Source organism: Grammomys surdaster, unplaced genomic scaffold, assembly GCF_004785775.1.
Source record: "Grammomys surdaster isolate TR1022 unplaced genomic scaffold, NIH_TR_1.0 62, whole genome shotgun sequence".
Classification (NCBI taxonomy): Eukaryota; Metazoa; Chordata; class Mammalia; order Rodentia; family Muridae; genus Grammomys; species Grammomys surdaster.
The window spans coordinates 16,726,070-16,745,532 of record NW_021604564.1 but is presented as its reverse complement, the minus strand read 5'-3'; the positions used below and the strand labels follow the sequence as shown (position 1 = coordinate 16,745,532).

The 19,463-nt window shown below is 44.5% G+C and overlaps 1 protein-coding gene across 3 annotated transcripts in view; it reads left to right on the top strand.

The window, feature by feature from the left end:
- The first annotated feature begins 16,223 nt into the window (after positions 1 to 16,223).
- Zmat3 (zinc finger matrin-type 3) overlaps positions 16,224 to 19,463 on the top strand; it is a 29,546-nt gene continuing 26,306 nt past the window's right edge. The window contains exon 1 of one of the 3 annotated variants that reach the window (XM_028764326.1): positions 16,224 to 16,283. The gene's annotated coding sequence lies outside the window, so the exon portion shown is untranslated. Of the gene's footprint in view, positions 16,284 to 16,457; positions 16,631 to 19,463 lie in introns of those variants that run through there. The other 2 variants (XM_028764331.1, XM_028764321.1) reach the window with 2 other exon arrangements.

Below are 19,463 nucleotides of genomic sequence, written 5' to 3'. Positions count from 1 at the left end.
CCTCCTACCCTCACCCCATGGTTCACTCTCTTATTCCCTTCCCCACTTAACTGCCTTACCCCTGTTACTTCTCTCTCTCTCCTCACACTAACTGTGTTCAACTTCCATTAAGCTCCTCCAGGCCCAGCCCACCAAAGGTGCCTTCTTGGTTTCTGCAGGGGCTCCAAGCCACACACAGAAATCTAAGGATTCAAAAGGGTGGCTGTTGCTTGTTGCTGCTTTGGCCTTTTTGCAATCAGCATCCTTACTCCTTTGTGGAGCAGTTATCATAGGGTCATTTATTTTCTTCCTATAGCCTCTTGGCTGTATTTATTCCTCTTTTCCATTCTATTGCTTCTAGTATTTCCTGTAGGGCTGAACTGGTGGATATGAAATCCTTTAGCTGGCTCACAGCATGGACAGTTTTTTTTTTTTTCTCTTCAACTGTGAAAGACAGTTTTGCTTAGTAAAGGAGTTTGGGTTAGCATCTGTGGTCTTTAGGCCTCGAAGTACCTGTACCTAGGCTCTTCTGGATTTTAAGTTTCTTTTGGGAAGGCAGCTCTAGTTCTAATTGGCTTATCTCTGTATGTGACTTGTGGCCTCTCTTGAGTCCTGTAGTATGGGTTTTTTTTTTTGTTCTGTATATTCAAAGATTTATTCATAATGATGTGAGAGTCCCTTTGGTGGTTCTGTCCATTTGGTATTCCATATGCCTCTTGTATCTGGATGAACACCAGCATCTTTAGATTTGAGAACATTTCTCCCATGAGTTTACTAGAAGATCTGTTCTTTCAACCTGGACTACTTCTACTATGCCCATGACTTGAGTATCTCCATGTTGAATCTCACTGAGTGACCAGTTGCTCTCCTGTCCCCAATCCTGATAGTCTGTCCTCTGTGTGATCCACACGGTTGGGAAGTCTTCCCACTGAGGTTTGTTTTGTTTGTTTGTTTGTTTTTAATTTTGAACTTTAATTTTTAATTTAATTTTTTAAACTGAGTTGTTTAATTTTTTCATTTCTGTCTTCATGTCAGCATGTGTTCTCTTCAGTATTTACATTTCTTTGTTGAATTCACTTTTCCTATCCCGAACTGTCTTTCTTGTTTTATATGTGTTTCCTTGAACGTAATCAACTTATTCCTGTCCTCTTTAGGTTCATTTGGGTATTTGTTTCTTCTGTAAATTCCCTAAACTTACTGAACACGTTCATAAGTGTCTTGCGAGTCATCCAGGTTATCCTATTGGTGAACATTGCTCCGGGGATGGTGATATTTGCTGGGGGCATACTATCTTGCTTTCATATTAATTGTGGTTTTGTGTTGAGACCTGGGCACCTGGTGTTAGGCTGTTGTGTGTGTTTGTTACGAGCTTCTTGAACACCTGTATTACATGGGCAATTTGGTTCTGTTTTCACTGCTATAGTGTCCTGGCTGCTTTCAGATCAAGTGGGAAGTATCTGAACTCAGTTGTTCAGGTCCTCAGTGTTGATGGGTAAGTGGGGAGGCCAGGGCAATTCCATTTCAGTGGCTTCCAGGCATTGCCAGGCAGCTTTGTGCATGCTCTGATGAAGTCTTGAAACAAGCTGAAGGGTGGGGGCCATCTAAACACTGAGAGCCATGTGAGTTGTTGCTTGGGCAAAGTACTGGGACAGGAGGCATAGGGCAAAGGGGACGTACCACCAGGGCCAAGGGGACTTACCACTAGTGACTTTGGGTGCAGCCTGCTGGAGCTGGATCCAGGAAAACCAGGGATGGGGGTAAGGAATACAGGGACTTACCAACAAAGCCCACAAGTGCAAATATTAGTCAAGCTGGAGCTGGTTGGTCAGAGTCTAAATTTTCTTTATAGAATTAAGTGGTGTCTTGCTGCCATTGCCAAATGAAGTGAAATTGCTTCACTTCTAAAGCTAAGATTCTTTTCTCAGTTTAACCTAACAATTTGTTCATCGAATTTAATGTGATATTTAACAGATAACAAACCTGATGCTCACAAGGCACCCTAACAATCAAAGACGTCACTAAGGAGCCCCACCCTTTCACAACAGGCCGAGATTCCAACTACAGCCCCTTGTTGGGTCAGTGTGTCCTTTCTTTACTGAACGTGTTGAACATTTAATTGTGCACAGGTGCTTTCCTGTACTTTCCACCCCATTTATCTCACTTGAGCATCTTTGCCTTGGGAAGATGAGTCACTATGAACACAAGCCTTCTCTAATCCTAGTTATCACAGCTCTTTGGGGATGATGAAGATCATGGCTCTGAGCAGATGGACCTCTAAGAAGAATGGCCACAAGCTACCCTGACAAACTCTCCAGCAACTGCTTTACTCTTCCTGCTGCCTCCAGGGTTGCTTTGTAATCACAGGTTGCTTTCTCCTTAGTCCAGAGGTTAGATAAAGCTAAGCAAGAGGAAAGAAATATATTGTGGGGAGCTTATAATGATTTAGTATGGAAAGTGGTTCCCAGTCAAGTGTGAGGGCCTAAGATCAAACCCCAGAATCCATGTCAAAAACATACGGGTGTGGAAGATGGAGGCAGGCAGATTCCTCAGGCTCACTGGCTCGCTCACCCAACATAGTATATTTGGTGAGCTCCAGGCCTGTCTCAAAAACTAAAGCATGTGGTACCTAAGGAGCACCACCTGAGGTGTCTTGTAGCCTCCATATGCAGCAAGACATATGTGTATCATATACATATATGGGCCCACTCACCCATGATATACACACACACAACATACTGACAGGAGTGTGGCCGATGCCTATAATTCCAGCTAGAATTGGGAGCTAGAAGCAAAAGAAGCAAGATTTCAAGGATAGGCTTGACTACATAGCAACTTTGAGGCTAGCCTAGGCTACTACATAAAACCCTGCCTAGGAGGGATGGGGTGGTGGAGGGAGCACAGAAGAAATGAAGGAAGGAAAGATGGAACTCTTAGATGTAAAAGGGAAAGCAAGACCCAGCACACTTAAGCCCAACACTTAGGAGTAGCCTTGTGTGTGTTTGCTTACAATAGGTGTCCACATTGGAACCCGCGTCTCCCACTGCCTTCCTGTAGGGTTTCTGATATGGAAGATTTAGAGACTTTAAGGACACAAATGGTGGGAAATTGGGTGAAAAAGAAGGAAGAGAAAAACGACTATTCTCAGGCTGACTTCACACAAAATAGTTTCACTGTGCCCTTAAAAGTCTGGTAATGGGGTCTGGAGAGATGGCCCAGTGGTTAAGAGCCTGGAAGCTCTTCCAGAGAACATAGGTTTAACTCTAGCACCCTTGGGGGAGCTAGCCACAGCATGTCACTCCAGTTCGAGGCAATCCAATGCCCTCTTCTGGCCTCCAGAAGCATTGCACTCAAGTGGTGCACAGAAACACTTGCAGGTAAAACAGCTAGCTATATTTATACACATTTTAAATTTACACACACACATACACACACACATAATTATATATTATATGTTATATAACATATATATATAACACATATATAATATATATGTGATATATATATATACATATATAATATATATATATATGTATATATATGATCTAGTGTTGATTTTAGAATTTCCTTCAAAACTATATGTAACTCCAGTTCCTCTTCTGGCCTCCTTGGACTCCAGGCACACACATATACACTCACTCATACACATAAAATTAAATTAAAAAATAGTGTGGGTTCTCTCAGTTCAGTATAGACTTTATGTGGGTCTATCTAGCCTGATTCATGTATGGAAATGTCGAGAGGAGCACATGACATCTGAAGAGTGGCTTGTGCCTTGGCCACTGGTATTTCTGTCAGCATCAGCCTCATTGTGGATGGGCATGGCTTTAAACTATGCTGTGATTTAAGGCTGCAAACACAGAGCCACTGTACAGAACATCCTAACTTACAAGAAAAAGTCACCACAAATTTTCCAAGAAGAGAGAAAGGGGATGGGATGAAAGGAAGTGAGGGAGGAAAGGGGAAGGAAGGAAGGAAGAAAGGAAGGACATAAACAGAAAACTAGATAAAAAAAACTAAAGCATCTTGTAAAATCAGTTTCATAGAGAAGCAGACAGTGGACTTTTAAAAATTATACTGCTGAAGAAAAATTTCATATATGGAAAACATATACTCAGATATAAAGTTGAAGGGGTTATGGTGACACACACCTGTAACCCCAGCCCTTGGGAGGTAGAAGCAGGAGAATTAGAAGTTCAAGGCCAGCCTGGGCTACATAGAAAACCTGAGGATAGCTCAGATCAAATGAGATTCTGCAATTCTGCTCCAAAGACAACCCCCACACACCCATAGTATGTCACCTGTTCATCTGTCTGTCTCTACATCTGTATCTCTATTTATCTATACCTACCTAAAGTATGTTGACGACAACTATTATTGATGTAGCTTTCGTGTTTAATACTTTTGATTACATGGATTTTTGTGCAGTCATGTTTGCTTTCAAATATCTTCAAGATATGTGAACTTGTAGTGAACAGAGTTGAAACTGAAAAAAAAACCCACACATGTCCACAGTGTGTAAAACTGTGGGGTGCTTATCTCCTGAGCTTATTACGTTTGACTGAATCATTTACTGAGAACCCCTCATTTAATTTCTTGCCACTTTACTTAGATTGTTTAACAGTTGCACTTTAACTGAAAATATTAATATTACTTCAGTACCAGATGAAATTAAAGGGTTGGGAGAAGAAAACTGATTCCAGCCTGGGGCTGCCGCTCAGCTGCTAGCTCACCTGGCATGCAAGAGGCCCTGGGCTCCATCCCTAGCACTGTATGAACTGAGTGTGGTAGAACATCCCTGAAAAGTGCTTCATAGGCAGCGGCAGCAGGGTCAGAGGTTCAAGGTCATCCCCTGTTACTCAAACAGTTCAAGTCTAGACTGAGATATATAAGACCCTGTCTCAAACAAAATAAAACAAAACACAAATTTAAAACCAAAATCCCAAGAATAATGGATGATTTCAGATTTTTCAACTTACATATGCTTTTTTTTAAAAGGTAAAATAGCACTCATTTTATTAAAACATTTTTGATAGGTAACTGTAAAACTGTACACATATTTAGGGAGTCATCAGTCTCCTACATCTTGATGACTTGGTGTCATAACATATAGTGTCTGAAATTTGTGCTTGCTATCTGTCTTAGAGTTTTACTGCTATGAAGAGACACCATGGCCAAAGCAACTCATATAAGGACAACATTTAATTGGGGCTGGTTTACAGGTTCAGATATTCAGTTATCATCAAGGTGGGAGCAGGGCAGCATCTAAGCAGGCATGGTGCAGGCAGAGCTGAGAGTTCTACATCTTCATCTGAAGGCTGCTAGTAGAATACTGGTTTCCAGGCAGCTAAAATTAGAGTCTTAAAGCCCATGCCCACAGTGACACACCTACTCCAAAAAGGTCACACCTCCAAATAGTGTCACTCTCTGGGCCAAGCATATTCAAGCATATCCTTGTAGCATGTCTATCTGAAGGCTCTCTTTTTGCTGATTTAGCTCCATAACTTACAGTGTGTAGTAAAAGCAGACAACTAAGCACTTTGCATATGTTTGTGTAACAGAGACACATACTTTAGTGTGCTAAAGTTGACTGAAGGGAGGAGAGATTTGTTTTGGGGCTCATCTTTAGTGTTCAGTTACTTTCAGTGCAGGAGTCATGGAAACATGGAGTTCATAGCATTGTTCTACCTGTGTGCCAGATCATTCATATCACTGCAGACCAGGAAACAGAGAGCAAGGTAGGAACCAGGGTCTTTCAAAGACCGAGCCCTCAAGAGCTACTTCTGCCAGCTCCATATCCTGAAGTTGATGGAACTCAAAAGATATCATTGTAACCAAGGGATGAAACACTCAAAACATGAGCTTGGGGGATGTTTTAGATTTAGTGGGTTGTTTTTTCCTTTCATCAGCTTGATCTACCTGTTTAGGAGAATCTGAGATTTCTGAAGGACTGTTAGTCAAGAAGAGAAAATTAATACAATCGAAATGGATTTGTGGCATAAGCCGTTTGTACTCTTTGCAAAATCGATACTTTGTTGCAACAGTGCCCTGTTCATTTACCACCAGTCTCACCTTTTTCCTAGTGGTAAAAGATTTAAAACGTTGTTTCCACGTTGGAGCCACCATATGTAATTGAATGATGTTCCTGTTCTGGAGCTCTCAGTGGGGATTGCTAGACTGTAGCATTTCTCCTGGTATCTGGAGCATTTTCTCTCTATGCTTGCTTAGTTCTTCACTTTCACACACAGCTCCTTAGGGGCTATTGAAACTCTAGTGTCACCTTCAATATCTGCTTACTGCAGCATCTAAAGCTGAAATAGCAGTAAAGACTGAATGGCAGGCCAGCAGGGTGGCTCAACAGGTAAAGGCCCTTGTCACTAATCCTGACAACCTGAGTTTGAGCTTGATCCCCAAGACCTATATGCTAGAAGGAGAGAACCAAATCCTGGGAAGTTTTCTCTGACCTCCACACATGAATGCATGTATACACACACGCACACTCACACATACATACATGCATACACACACCATGTAATTTAAACAGAAAGTTTCCATGGTATAACATGTGCAGGGCTGTGGGTTTGATCTCTACCAATACACAAACACAGAAAGACAGACAGACAAATAGACAACCCCAGGTGGCCTGTGATACACAGAGTTTCTGAAACAAGTTGACAATCAAACTACTGAAATATATAACAACGATGTGAACAGAAGTGTGTATTGTCAACTTGACAGAATCTAGAATTAATGGGAGATGAATCTCTGGGCTAACCTGTGGGTATTATCTAGATTGAACTAATTAAAATCGATGTGGGAACATTCACTTTTTTTTTTTCTAAAGACGGGGTGTGGTGGTTTGAAAAGGTACGGCCCCATAGACTCATGTGTTTGAATGCTTGGCCCATAGGGAGTGGCACTCTTAGGAGACATGGCCTTGTTGGAGGAAATGTGTCACTGTAGGCTTTGAGGTCCTCTATACTCAAGCTGTGCCCACTGTGAAACAGTTTCCTGTTGCTGCCCGCAGAACAAGAAGGAGCTCTCAGCTCCTTCTCCAGCACTGTGTCTGCTTGCATACTACCCGCTTCCCACCATGATAATGGTAGTACTAAACCTCTGAAACTGTAAGCCAGCCCCAGTTAAATGTTTGCCTTTATAACTGTTGCCATGGTCATAGTGTCTTCCCACAGCAATAAAACATAAAGTAAGACTCCGGGTCTTTACTTTTTAGCTCCAGCTGTCCTGGAACTTGTTGATAAGGCTGGCCCCGAACTCACAGATATATGTCTGCCTCTGCCTTTCAAGTGTCCAGCTTGAAAAGTGTCCTAATTAGGCTTGCTATTACTGTGAGAGAACACTATGACCAAAAGCAAATTGGGGAGAAAAGGGTTTATTACCCGAGATGTGGCACTACTGACTGTGCTGAGCCCATCTTTATTAATCACTAATTAAGAAAATGCTCTACAGGCCTACTATTGGCTGATCCCATGGAGGCATTTTCTCAATAGAGGCTCCCTCCTCTCAGATGACCTTAGCTTGTATCAAATTGACATAAAACCAGCCAGCACAGCAGATGGATCTTAACTGTGAGTGGAATCATTCTTTGCCTGAAGTGGCAGCAACAGGTATCCATTTGTGTCCATCTTCTGATCATGGAAATGATGTGACAAGCTTCTTCAGACTCTTGCTGCCTTGAGTTTGAGCCTCACAGACTCTCTTGAACTGTGAACCAAAGCACACGGTTCTCCTTTAAATGGCTGTTGCCACACCAATAGGAAAAGGGTGGGGGGAAGACAATGGTGATTTAGGAGAACACTCTGGTGGAAGAGAACCTCTGGATGGCACAATAACTCAGGCTTTGAAAAGTGCCCATGTGGTAGCAGGAAGACAGTGCCCTCTGGGCATGTGACATGGACTTCAGTGGCTCAGTGCTTTGGTATCCTACCGAAGGCGAACAAGCGAGCACTGCAGGCAGGTGTGTAAAGAGCGACCGGACTGTGATGTCCATCAGGCTTTTGGTAGTTACGAAAACTTTCATTGCCAGAGTGGGAGAGCAGAGATAATTGTAAGTCACACTCAGAACCCAGAGTCATCAAATATCAAAGACAATTTCGTACTCATTTCGGGCAGGAATTCCCTGCCATCATTGGGGTCTGCGTGGGAAAGTGGGGCCCTGACATATGCAGGAAGAGGTTTGTAGCCAGGATCCAGGACTTGTCCTCAGGCTCCTGCTCTCAATACCTGTTCCTACAAGGAAAGACCCTGAAGTGCTCACTTCCAGATGGACACCAGAAGACCCCTCAGGATCTGTCTTTTGTTCATTTCCTGTCCAGGCCAGGAACTAAGGTCCAATTATAGACTAACTCATCTGGTACATGCTTGAAAATGACATGGGAAGAAAGAGATCTCACATTGAAAGGAGCTAGGTTCTTGATCAAAGTTAAGGATGGGATGTCCTTCTTGTCATGTTTTAAGTTCAGGCTGAGTCTAGTCTGGTGTCACTACTTACTGTGTAAACAGTAGCTTTCCATTGGATATGATAGTGTACTCTATCCAGCCCTCTGGAGGCAGGGGTGGGCAGATCTCTGTGCCTTGAGGACAGTCTGGTTTATATTGTGAATTCCAGACCAGTTAAGACTACAGTGAGACCCTGTCTCAAAACACAAACAACAACAAAAGCAGCAGCTTCAGGGCTGTACCTCACCCTGAGAGATCCCATTTTACAGGCAGCCTTTGACTCTGTTTTCAGAGCAGGATGACTTTGCACCTCCTCATGCATGTAAACACCACTGTCTGTCTGACTGGAACCATCCACGGAGTACAGACTGGATAGATAACTTATGCCTAAAGGTAGTAAGTGTGTTACGTTACCAATTCACCAGGCTTGAGCATGGTCATATGTGCACATGGGCATCGAAATCACACCAGGGAAACCAGGCCTGATGACTCGAACACACCAAACTGAGGAAAGGGGTGTGACTTCCTCAATTGAACCTCACTAAGAGAAGGGCACCTAACTTCTGACGGTAACGGACTGATAGGCGGGACTCCTGATGTCCCTGGGGCTCTGCTTGGTTACCTCTGCTGACTTGGCTGACTCCAGTTGTCAGTCTACCTGCTCATTGTGTGGATCTTGTTCGTTCCGCCCTTTATCACTATGGCCTTTGTGGCTCCACACCTCACTCCCAAAGCTTGACTGGCCTGCCGATGGAGTCTGATTCCATAGCAGAACTCCAGAGATCTGTTTCACTCTATGTCAGCCCTCTCTGCCTGTGGGTTAGGCCTTCTGAGACTCCTGAATTCCACCACAGCCTCTACCCTCCACAGTCATTCTGTGGTGTACATATATAAATATATTCATATAGACATATTTACTGTGTGACATGTAATAAATGGCTTGAGAGTTAATATTAGTAATTAAGATTGAAATTACACCTGTGTCAGCCTCAGCCATCCCTTTGGACCACATTTTGAATTTTCTTCTTGTTTTTGAGACTCTTAGGAAGTTCAGGCTGGTCTGCAACTCACCGTGTGAGGATGACCTAGACTCCTGATCCTCTTGCCTCTGCCTGCATGCCTGCAAAGGGTTTGGCTCATAAGCTGTTTTAGTAAGATGAATATTTAGGGTGAAGCTAAGGTATGAGGCTTTCAGGCCATAGGCGTGTTTGGGAAGATTTATGTTTGGCAGATTCTTCCCCACCTCTGTGTGTGTGTGTGTTATAAAAATGAAACTATGCTTTTTGACTATCAAACTGCTTTATATACTTTTGTGTTTTCTGCATTGAAATTAGACTGTTCTTATAAGACTTTTTATGTGTACTATATGACATGGTGTCTTAATCTGTTGTCTGTTCCTAGAACAGAGTACCTGATAACTTATAAAGAGGAGTTTCTTTAACTCCTGGTTCTGGGGGTTGGCTGTCTGAGATCAGGGGGCTCTTCCTGAGAGCTGTGTGCTGCCTCATCATTTGGGGCAGTGAAAGGGAATGTGGGCAAGACTGATGAAAACACCTCAGGGTGGGGCTCGTTCTTTGACAACCTGCTCCACTGGTAACCCGGCCCTGTGAGAACTGCCTTAGTCCCTCTTCATGAACTGAGTCCTGCCTCCCAACACTAGTACAACAGCAACACAGTTTCAATGTCAGTTCGGGAGACAAACTATGTTCTAAGGACAGCGCACAGATACAGAAAAGAATAAAAGTGAGGTAATAGGTGATTACAACCTATGTCAGGAGCCAAAGCTCTGCTGGTGAGCCCAGAAGCCTCCCTTGTTCCCTGTCCCAATCATACCCACCACTTATGTACACCTAGAAGCACCTGCTGTCCTGATCTCTGTAATAATTCATCTTTGCTTTTTATTATGACATGTCAAATATGGATGTGTGCTTAAACTTTATAGTTCAGTTTTGTCAGTCTTTGAAAAATCAGTTTAAGACTTTAACAACAACAATAACAAGAAGAAGAAAAAAAAACCAAACTCATTTTTCTCAACCTTTGTTCCTCCTTTTCTGGGTTACTTAGTAAGAAAACTAGGTCATTGTCCTGCCGTCTGGATTTTGCTGAGTATAGCCTGTGCATAGCCTTTCTTTAAGAACAATTAAAAAATTATTATTTTGTGTGTTTTGGTGTTTTGTCTACATATATGTCTGGTGCCCACAGAAGTCAGAAGATGGTATTAAATCCCCTGGAAATAGAGTTATAGATAGTTCTGAGATGCCACGTGAGTGTTGGAAATTGAACCCCGGTTCTCTGAAAGAGCAGCCATCTCTTTAGCCACTGTAAAGAGCATGTCTATGCCCTCTGCATTTCTTGTGGGTGTTTGCAAATGAATGTGGAGACCAGAAGTCAACCCTGGTTGTTGTTCCTCAGTCATTGTTCACCTTGTGTTTTGAGACAGGTTCGTCACTGCTTCAGGTACACAGATTGGTTACCAAGCTCCAGGGATCTGCCTATCTCTACCTCTCTAGAGCAGGGATAGCAACCATGTTCACTAGGCTTGATTTTTTTTTTTTCCTAGGTGGTGAGGTTTGAACTTACTACCTCATGCTTCTTGTACAGTAGGCACTGTACTACCTGAACCATCCCCCCAGCCCTGACTTCTACATTCATCTCTCTCTCTCTCTCTCTCTCTCTCTCTCTCTCTCTCTCTCTCTGTCTCTCTCTCTCTCTTTCCCTTTCTCTCTCAGAGTCAGGAGCTCTCAACATACCCCTGGCTGTTTTGGAACTCACAATGTTGACCAGGCCAGCCAGTGATCCACCTGGCTCTGCCTCCCCCTCCCAAGTGCTGGGACTAAAGGTGTGTGCTGCCATGCCTGGCTCCATTTCCTGTACTCATGAGTTCAATCTTCATGGTTGACACAGCAGGGTGGGTTGGTAAGAGTCTCTTTACTTTCCCCTCTTCAGTTCTTCTGTGGTGTCCACAGTGGTGGGGACTTCACTGTCAGAGGTTTCCTGGCTTCACTTCTCCTCCTCCTCCTCCTCTTTCTTATTATACATTTGGATTCCAGTGCCAATATTTTCTCTACAGATTGGAGAGTAAGTCTGGGCTTGTTAGCTTATGAACAGGGCATGGTCATCAACTTTGTGCGTTACTCTTGTATCAATCTGTATAAATCTGCTCTGTGAGTCCTGTCAGCTGTTGCAGTCTCAGGCTAACCATGCTACACAGGGCTTTAGCTACGGTTGGTTTGTCTCCATCCTCAATTATATTTTGAGCCTGTGAGGGCATCTCAGTGTGGTAAGTGGGTACAACCTGAGCTTTGCTATCTATATGATCCAGCTTTTAATTAGAGGAATGAAAAGCAGCTGAAATTGTATCTCTGCTGCTAACATCTTGCTACTGTTCCCACTTCCCATTCTTTTTTATTATTATTATTAATTATTATTATTATAAATGTTCTGTAGACACTTGAGAAACTGTTTTTGCTTGAATTGAAACTTTTGGTATAGCGTGTCTCTCTGGTGCCATCAATAAAAAAGTAACACTGGAAGGCATCATGCCCTGATCTGGAAAGTGAAGGTGCATGGTGTCTCAAGGCTCCATGCAAATTTCCTCACAAGAGGGAAAACTGACCTGATATATGCACCAGCCCTTGGAGGTCATACATGTCTCTTGTCTTCTGATCATGTGTCTACATGAAGACTCCTGGCATGGACACCCCAAAAGCTCAAGCCAAGTGAAGCCACCCAAAGTATGTTACAATTATATTCTTGGTAAACAAACCAACACAGTATATCTTTGTTGTATATAATTTAATACAATGAAAATATTTCTCTTTGTTATACTTTGAGACAGATTCTCACGTAGCCAAGGCCAGCTCTGAACTGGTCATGTAGATGATAAAGACCTTGATTGCCTGTGTCACCTCACGTGAGTGTGCATGCATTACCTGCACAATGTAGGTGCATCACGTGCATGCTTGGTTCCTGAACAGGGCACTGGGTTCTCTAGAACTGGAATTACAGATGGTTGAGCATCAACACCTGGGTTCTGGGAAGTGGACCCTGGTCCTCTGCAAAAGCAGTGGGTGCTTCTAACTGCTGAGCCTTCTCTTCAGATCCTTTAACTTTGTTTTAAGATTGGAGTTTTCTTTGGATAGACTCAATATTTCCTTTGTGGTAGTTACATTAAGAGAGAACTTTTTGTCAAGTGCAACTGTCATCCACTGTATCCTATTAAAGAATAGAGGGGCAGACATTCCTGGTTCATCCATGCATTTGTTGAATGATAGTCATTATTCAAGTAACTGTGGCCACGCAAATATGCTGTATCAGCTAACAAATTTGAGGATTTGTGAAATGATTTTTCTTCCTCGTCTCCTTTTCTTCCTCCTTCATAATTGAATTGGACATGGTGGTGCTGTCTGTGATGTCACCACTCAGAAGGCTCAAGGCCAGCCTGGAATAATAGTACAACCATGGCTCAAAGACCAAAAAATGTAATGGGTCTTATGCTGAGAGCCTGTTCTTCCCCTGGAGAAAACCTTACTGTAGCCACTCCCCATGTGCTTCTCTTCCTCACAAATCTCCTTTGCCCTCAAGCCAGCTCTGGTCAATAGTAATCCCTTCCAAATGATCTACTTCCTTTGCTCCCCCAGGAGGGCTTGGGAATCATTTGATAGGGGCTGGAGCAAGGTGGAAAACAGGCAGCAAGGAGAGGTATTGTAATGGGTTGCTAGGTGTAATCTCGCACTCCATCGACTCTGGTCCCAAAAGTTCACGTCTTGCCACTGTTTTGGGGTGACTGATCTGTTCCTTCAGCTTTGTCCTTCCCTCATTCTGAACGGTAGTAAGGTCATCGGCTATCTGTGGCCTTTTGCAGTTACTATGAGTGGGTTTTAAGACTGCAGGTGTTAAAGAAATAACAAGTTGGGGAACGTTCTTCTGGTTCTTCATAACCAAACCCCAAGCTTGAGTCAAGCTGCTTTCTCAGTGGGCTTACCTCAGCTGTCATTTGCATCTTCCTGTTGTGTAGGCTCAGGTGTCAGGAATGTAGATCTCAAGGTCTGTGCAGGAGTTCCACTGCTTCTGTGTCCACAGTTCCTTCCCAAGCAACCTTGGAAACTTCTTGTTTTGGGGGGGGGGGGGAGCAGACATGAGGTCTTTCTTGAGGTTTATAACAACACCTCTAAGCGACAAGATTGGCTGCACATATTTGTGTCAAGTTATACTCTTAAAAAATTATTATGGTTACTATTCCTCCATGCAGGATACAGGCCTGCCACGGAGGTCAGAGGACAGTTTTGGGGAACCGATTCTCACCTTCCACTTTGCGACAGGGTCTTCCTTGTTTCTACTACTGTGGTGCATTCTCCAGCCCAGCTGGCCTGAGAATTTATGGGAGGTTCTCCTGTTTCTGCTCCACAACATCTCACCACAGGGATGCTGGGATGCTCCACATCATCTCACCACAGGGATGCTGGGATTACTGATGCAAGTCACTGCACCCGGCTTTTATTACGCAGGTACCAGGGTTACTGGCTCCCTGTGGCCTAGTACTTTATCGGCCGAGTACAGCTATCTTAGTGGCCCCAGATTGTATTCTTGTTTGGAATGACCCGTCTCCACTGCTGCCCCTCACTGTGCTAGATGCCTATGAAGGCAGAGATGACTGGCTTTGGCCATTGGACTCTGTGTGGATGGGCCATAACACATCAGTGTCACAATGTGACATTGGAGGCATAGCCACTAAATGGCGATTTTGATCCTCTCATTTGCTTCAAGTCCCATAGAGGTGTGCCTCTGTCAGCCTACCAGCAATACACAATTACACAGGTAGGTTTCAGCCACAAGTCATTGAGATTTGTTTTTGCTCTATAGTAAAGGAGATGAATATGACCTGTTTTCTTTCTCTTTATTTTAAAATTTATTTATTTATTTTGGGAGTGCTGAATCTCATAAGACCCAGTGATTCACAACAAAAGCTCTAATTTTGGGGACCATTTTCTCTGTCATGAGATTTATATTTCTATGAAACAAGTATCTTGGGATTATCTACTTTTTCCTGGGCCAGGAAAGGAAATGCCTTATCTGTTTGAAGTAAGTGCAGGGCCGGGGTAGCAAACATGGAATATTGAGTGCATGTGTGTGTGTGAGCTAGAGGGTGAGGTCCCTACTTTCAGCTTTTGGATTTAATTCTGACATGCAAACACACACAAAATCATAAAATATAAACTGAAGCCTCCAGGACCTGTCTTTTCTTGCATGCAGGGAGTTTAAGGTAGATGGTATATATAATATAGTCAGATGTGAAGAATGGAGACTGTGTTATCATGCAGTGCCCTGAGGGGATATGGAAGTTGCTTGTGGGAGAGGCTGCAGAGGACAAGGATGGACAGAGAGAAAGGACAGACTGCGTAAGATCACAGAGGTAACGCAGATCATGGGCCTGTGATGGATAGTAACAGACTATCCATCAGACTAGGAGTGTTTCTGCATTAGAAACTGAAGAGGGAAGATAAACCCGGAATGTGGGCTGCATTCTGTGGATGGAAAGTAGCGGAGCAGCTCCTCTCAGCTTCCTGACTATGAGCATTTGTGACCAGCTGCCCCACTTTTGCCCTCATGCCCTCCCTGCTGTAATGGACTGTATCCTCAAATTTCGAGCCAAACTTAATGTCTTATCTTCCATTGCTTTTGTCAGCTATTTTATAAGATAGGACCTGAGGGTAAAAGATGAGGATGAGGGCTGTCAGAGATGGGAAAGGTCAGCCAGGGCCCTGCATGGCTAACAAGTGTGAATGGCAGAGTTCTGGCTAAGGCTTCTAACAAAGGGCTGGGAAATGGGTTTCTACCCCGCTGTTTTAAAAACAACGAAACCATTTGATATTTTCACACATACAGCACGTGCACCGAACTCATCTGTATGGTGGATTATTTTTTCCCGATGGCGGGTGCACCCTGTCCTAATCTGCTGAACAGTCCTCGAATTTTTGAAGCCAGTACTGGGTTGTTGGCGCATGGTCCAGTCATAGCCTTACATTCCTGTGTAAGTTGGCTGGCTTCTAGGTTGAGCTGTGGCTCACCATATTTAGATCTCCTTGGCATTTTAGTTTATGATTATACAAGAACCACACACAATGTGAAAGTACTTGATGCTGCGAGACCATACTCTACCGATAAAAATGGAAAATTCGTGTCATGTTGTCCAAGGAGAAAAACCTGGCCACTATACAAGTATTCACATGCAGAAGGTACAAGCCGGCTGAACCCTAGGGCTGCAATCCATTCCAGCGCCTTTCTTGAAGGTATCCCGGGGGCTTCTGCGGTGTGTCCGGGTCCTGAGGGTGAGCCGGCTCTGCACCCTGTGAGGCCTTGGCCGGCTGCTTCCCTAAGTCTCTGGGCGGAGGCGCAGGGGGTGCAATTTCCAGGTCTCAGAGGAGAACCTCCGCCTTCCTGCCAGGCAGTGCCAGGCTCCTACCCTCGTCGCTTTTAGGGTAGGCTGGGGCAGCTCCGAGGAGCCATCAGTACCTGGGTAGTGTACCCTCTCGCGTCGCTGTCCCGCACCTGCCCTGCGCCCGGGGTCTGCGAGAGAAGTCGGCTACCGATGCACATGCGCAGTAGCGCCGCCGGGAGCCCTGCCTCCTCCTCCTCCTTCTCCTCTTCCTCCTCCTCCGCCACCGCCGCCGCTGCCTCCCGGTTCCGCAGTCACTTCCTGCAGCTGTTTCCCTGTGGCTCCGCTCCGACCGACTTTTGACAATCAGCCTCCAGCAGCGGAGCGGCCGGTCGGAGGCAGCGAGCGCAGAAAGTGGTCGTGGAGCGGGCGGCGGCGCGCGGGGTGTCGGGGAGGCTGCGGCCTGCCGGTTCCGGTGAGTGCGGTCCCCTCGAGTCCGCTCGGCTGCGTCCGTGTGCGCGTGTCAGCCTCGCCCGCGGCGTCCGGCGGGCCACCGATCCCGATCCCGCAGCCATTCGCACAGCCGCCTCGGCGACTCGGTGCTCCCCGCCGGCATCTGCGCGGGACCGGAGTGCGTGTGAGCGTGCCCGGTGCCCAGCCGGGGAATGGCACATGCGGGGGCGATGCTGCAGGGGCGCAGCTTTGAGTCCTAGATGCTGAGCCTGGGTCGCCACGGCCTCCTCCCCTTCTCAGCTTCCTTCTGTGATGTAAAACAGTCTGCCAGGGCTGTTTTTCTGCCAGCCACGTTTTGGTGACCTCTGAGTAAGGTTTTCTCTTTTCTTGTCTTCTCTCCGGAATACCTAGGGGTAGCCTTCCCTACTTTACCCGGACGCCAGGAACCTGTTCCTGGATTCACTTCTTTGCCCTGGGTCCATTTCTGCTAAGGGGAGGGCTGTTGTTTGCAGTACAGCCGGTGAGGAGTAGGCCCCAGCCCGGCCATGGAAACGTGTGTTGTGGTCATTCATTTCCCTCAGACCGGTATATGGTGGAGCTGTGATTTTCTTTAGTGTCTTCTGAGCTCCCTTCCAAATTAGGACATCAAGCTCTGCGCATCCTTCGTGTATGCCATCGCTCACGTCCAGTCGGATGGATTTTAAGATCTGAGAAGTATTTTTATATCAGCTTCTAAATTAGTCTCTTAAATTAATGCAGCAGTTTGAACGGATCCGAGTATGTTTTTGAGTGTCTCTATTTTAGTTTGTGTATTCACTGGAGCCTTGGTTTTATTTATTTTAGATTTTTTTTTTTTTTTACCCAAATAATACCTGTTGTGATTTTCGCCTATAGACTTTTTTTTTTTTGGGGGGGGGTTAGCCTTATGTTGATTGTTAAATATAACAGTATTTTTGAGGTCTCTATTCTTTCTTCGAACATTGTGAGAATAAAATGTAATAATAGGTAAACCTGTGCTGTAAACACCTGCACCCCACCCCGCCAGTGTTTTGCTTTAGAATAAGGCTTTTTGTGCCTCTGCCAGGGAGGAGGGCCTTGCTTCTGCTGGACCACTGTATGATACAGGGGGCAACGCTTGCTGGGGTTTCATCAGGTGGGAGTAAGCATGTAAGAAACAAGCCCAGGCATGTCTTAGTAGGAGGCTGATTCCGTTCTCTATGTATATTGCTGATTTTTTATATCCGGATGTTTTGATATCCTGCTCTGTCCTTTCTCTATGACCTAACAGAGAATCTGGATGACAAGTTAGGGTCAGAATGACATGGTGTGTTATAACTAAGTAGTTAAACTATTTAAAAAGATGGTTTCATTACCCCACCTCCAATATTCATAATCAGCTTTGCAATTTGGATGTTTTAGTTGGGAGAAGTAATATTGTTTCTGAGAAACTTACTGTTTAAATGTATCAAATCTGTATCCCTTTTCTTTCTGTTTTCAGAGATGCAGGTAGTTGATTATTATTCTTTTCTAGCTATTATGGTTAATGAAAAGGATTGTTAAATATTACGACTAGCGACTCTTAACTGAATGACTTCCCAGTCAGTGGCTCCTCTTCACTGTGTGTCTACCAATTGTCTAAATAGTCTTTTACTTTTTAAAGCTTCCTTGAGTCATTTTAGTAAGTCTGTGTTAGTGTCCTAGCCTACACATCTTCATTACAGACAGGAAACCTTAGCAGCTGAAGACACTGCATTGTATTGACCAAGAAAAGGAGTTTGAACAATACTCCTAATAGTAGGGAAGTGTAGACTTTGTTTTTTTTTTTTTTTTTTTGAGGCACACTCTCTCTATATAGCCCTAGCTGTCCTGGAACTCACTATGTAGACCAGGCTGGCCTTAATCCCAGAGATCAGTCTGCCTCTGCCTCCTGAGTGCTGGGATTAAAGGCATGTGCCACCATCACTTGGAAGTGTAGACTTTGAAATAAGGATTCTAATTTGGATAATTAGAAGGTGTTTACTGTGAGGTGTTTTTTAAGTAGTCAGAACGAAAAGCTGCCATCTGATTGGGGAGCCAGAGGAATCAGGGAAAAAGATATAGAGAGAATGGAACATAGTGGGTCTGTTCTGAGGAAAACAATAGAGTCTTGGTTTCTTTTTTGTTGGTATGATCAAATATTGTGGCAAAAGCAACTTAAGGGAGAAAAGGTTTGTCTTACAGTTCAAGTTGTCCTTATCATGGTGGGGCAGCTTAGGAATAGGAACCTGAAGCAACTGGTCAGATCAGGTCCACAATCAAAAGAGAGCAGGGCTGGTGTTCAAATACTGTTCCTTTTGATGAAGTCCAGGACCTATACAGTGGTGCTCCCCACATTTAGAGTGGGTCTTCCCACCTCAACCGACCTGCATCACTCCTCATTGAGACTCCTTTTCTAGATACTTCTAGATCCCGTCGAGTTGACAACTGAAATGATGACCACCGTAGGGCTGAGGATAGTGTGGTCCATTACTTGGTTGGCTATTTTTCAATCTGGATGCTTTATCTAGCTAGCAGGTAATTTACCTCCTAATAGAGAATACGTTTTGATTTGGCAAGGGCAGTAGTCTAAGGCTGGATGATGGAGTAGAGTCATCACACCAAGTCAGTTTCCTGAGTAGGGTTGAGGAGGCGCAGAGCAGGCTGGCCTGGGTATGGAGTATGGTGCTCTTGGCACCAAATAGCTGGTTATGTGCGGTGGAGGAGGTGGGTGTGGTGTTGCCAGATTATCCTTTCATTACTAGATTCTGTGAAGCTTTTGATTTTTAAATATTGACAGCGAATTCAACTTAAAAACAAAAGCAAAACAAAACTCTTCCAAACAGCACATCTGTGCCCTCTGAAGCCCACAGGCTGTTGCTGTCCTCTCTGCCTTCCAGAACCACTGGCTTAGTAGCTACTGTTGCTTGCTTAGAAGTATCAATTTGTTTGCATCTGTTACGTTTTAATGCCCTCTTTCTAGATTTCACCCACCTTTCAACAAGTCTGAGTAGTGTCTGGGTGTTGGCTGTGCAGGACTTCCATTGTAGCAGCTGGGGGCTTGAGGCAGGAGGATCAAGAGTTAAAGTTGGAGCCTGGCTGTGGTGGGGCTGTGGCAGGGCTGTGGCGCAGGCCTTTAATCCCAGCACTTGGGAGGCAGAGGCAGGTGGATTTCTGAGTTCAAGGC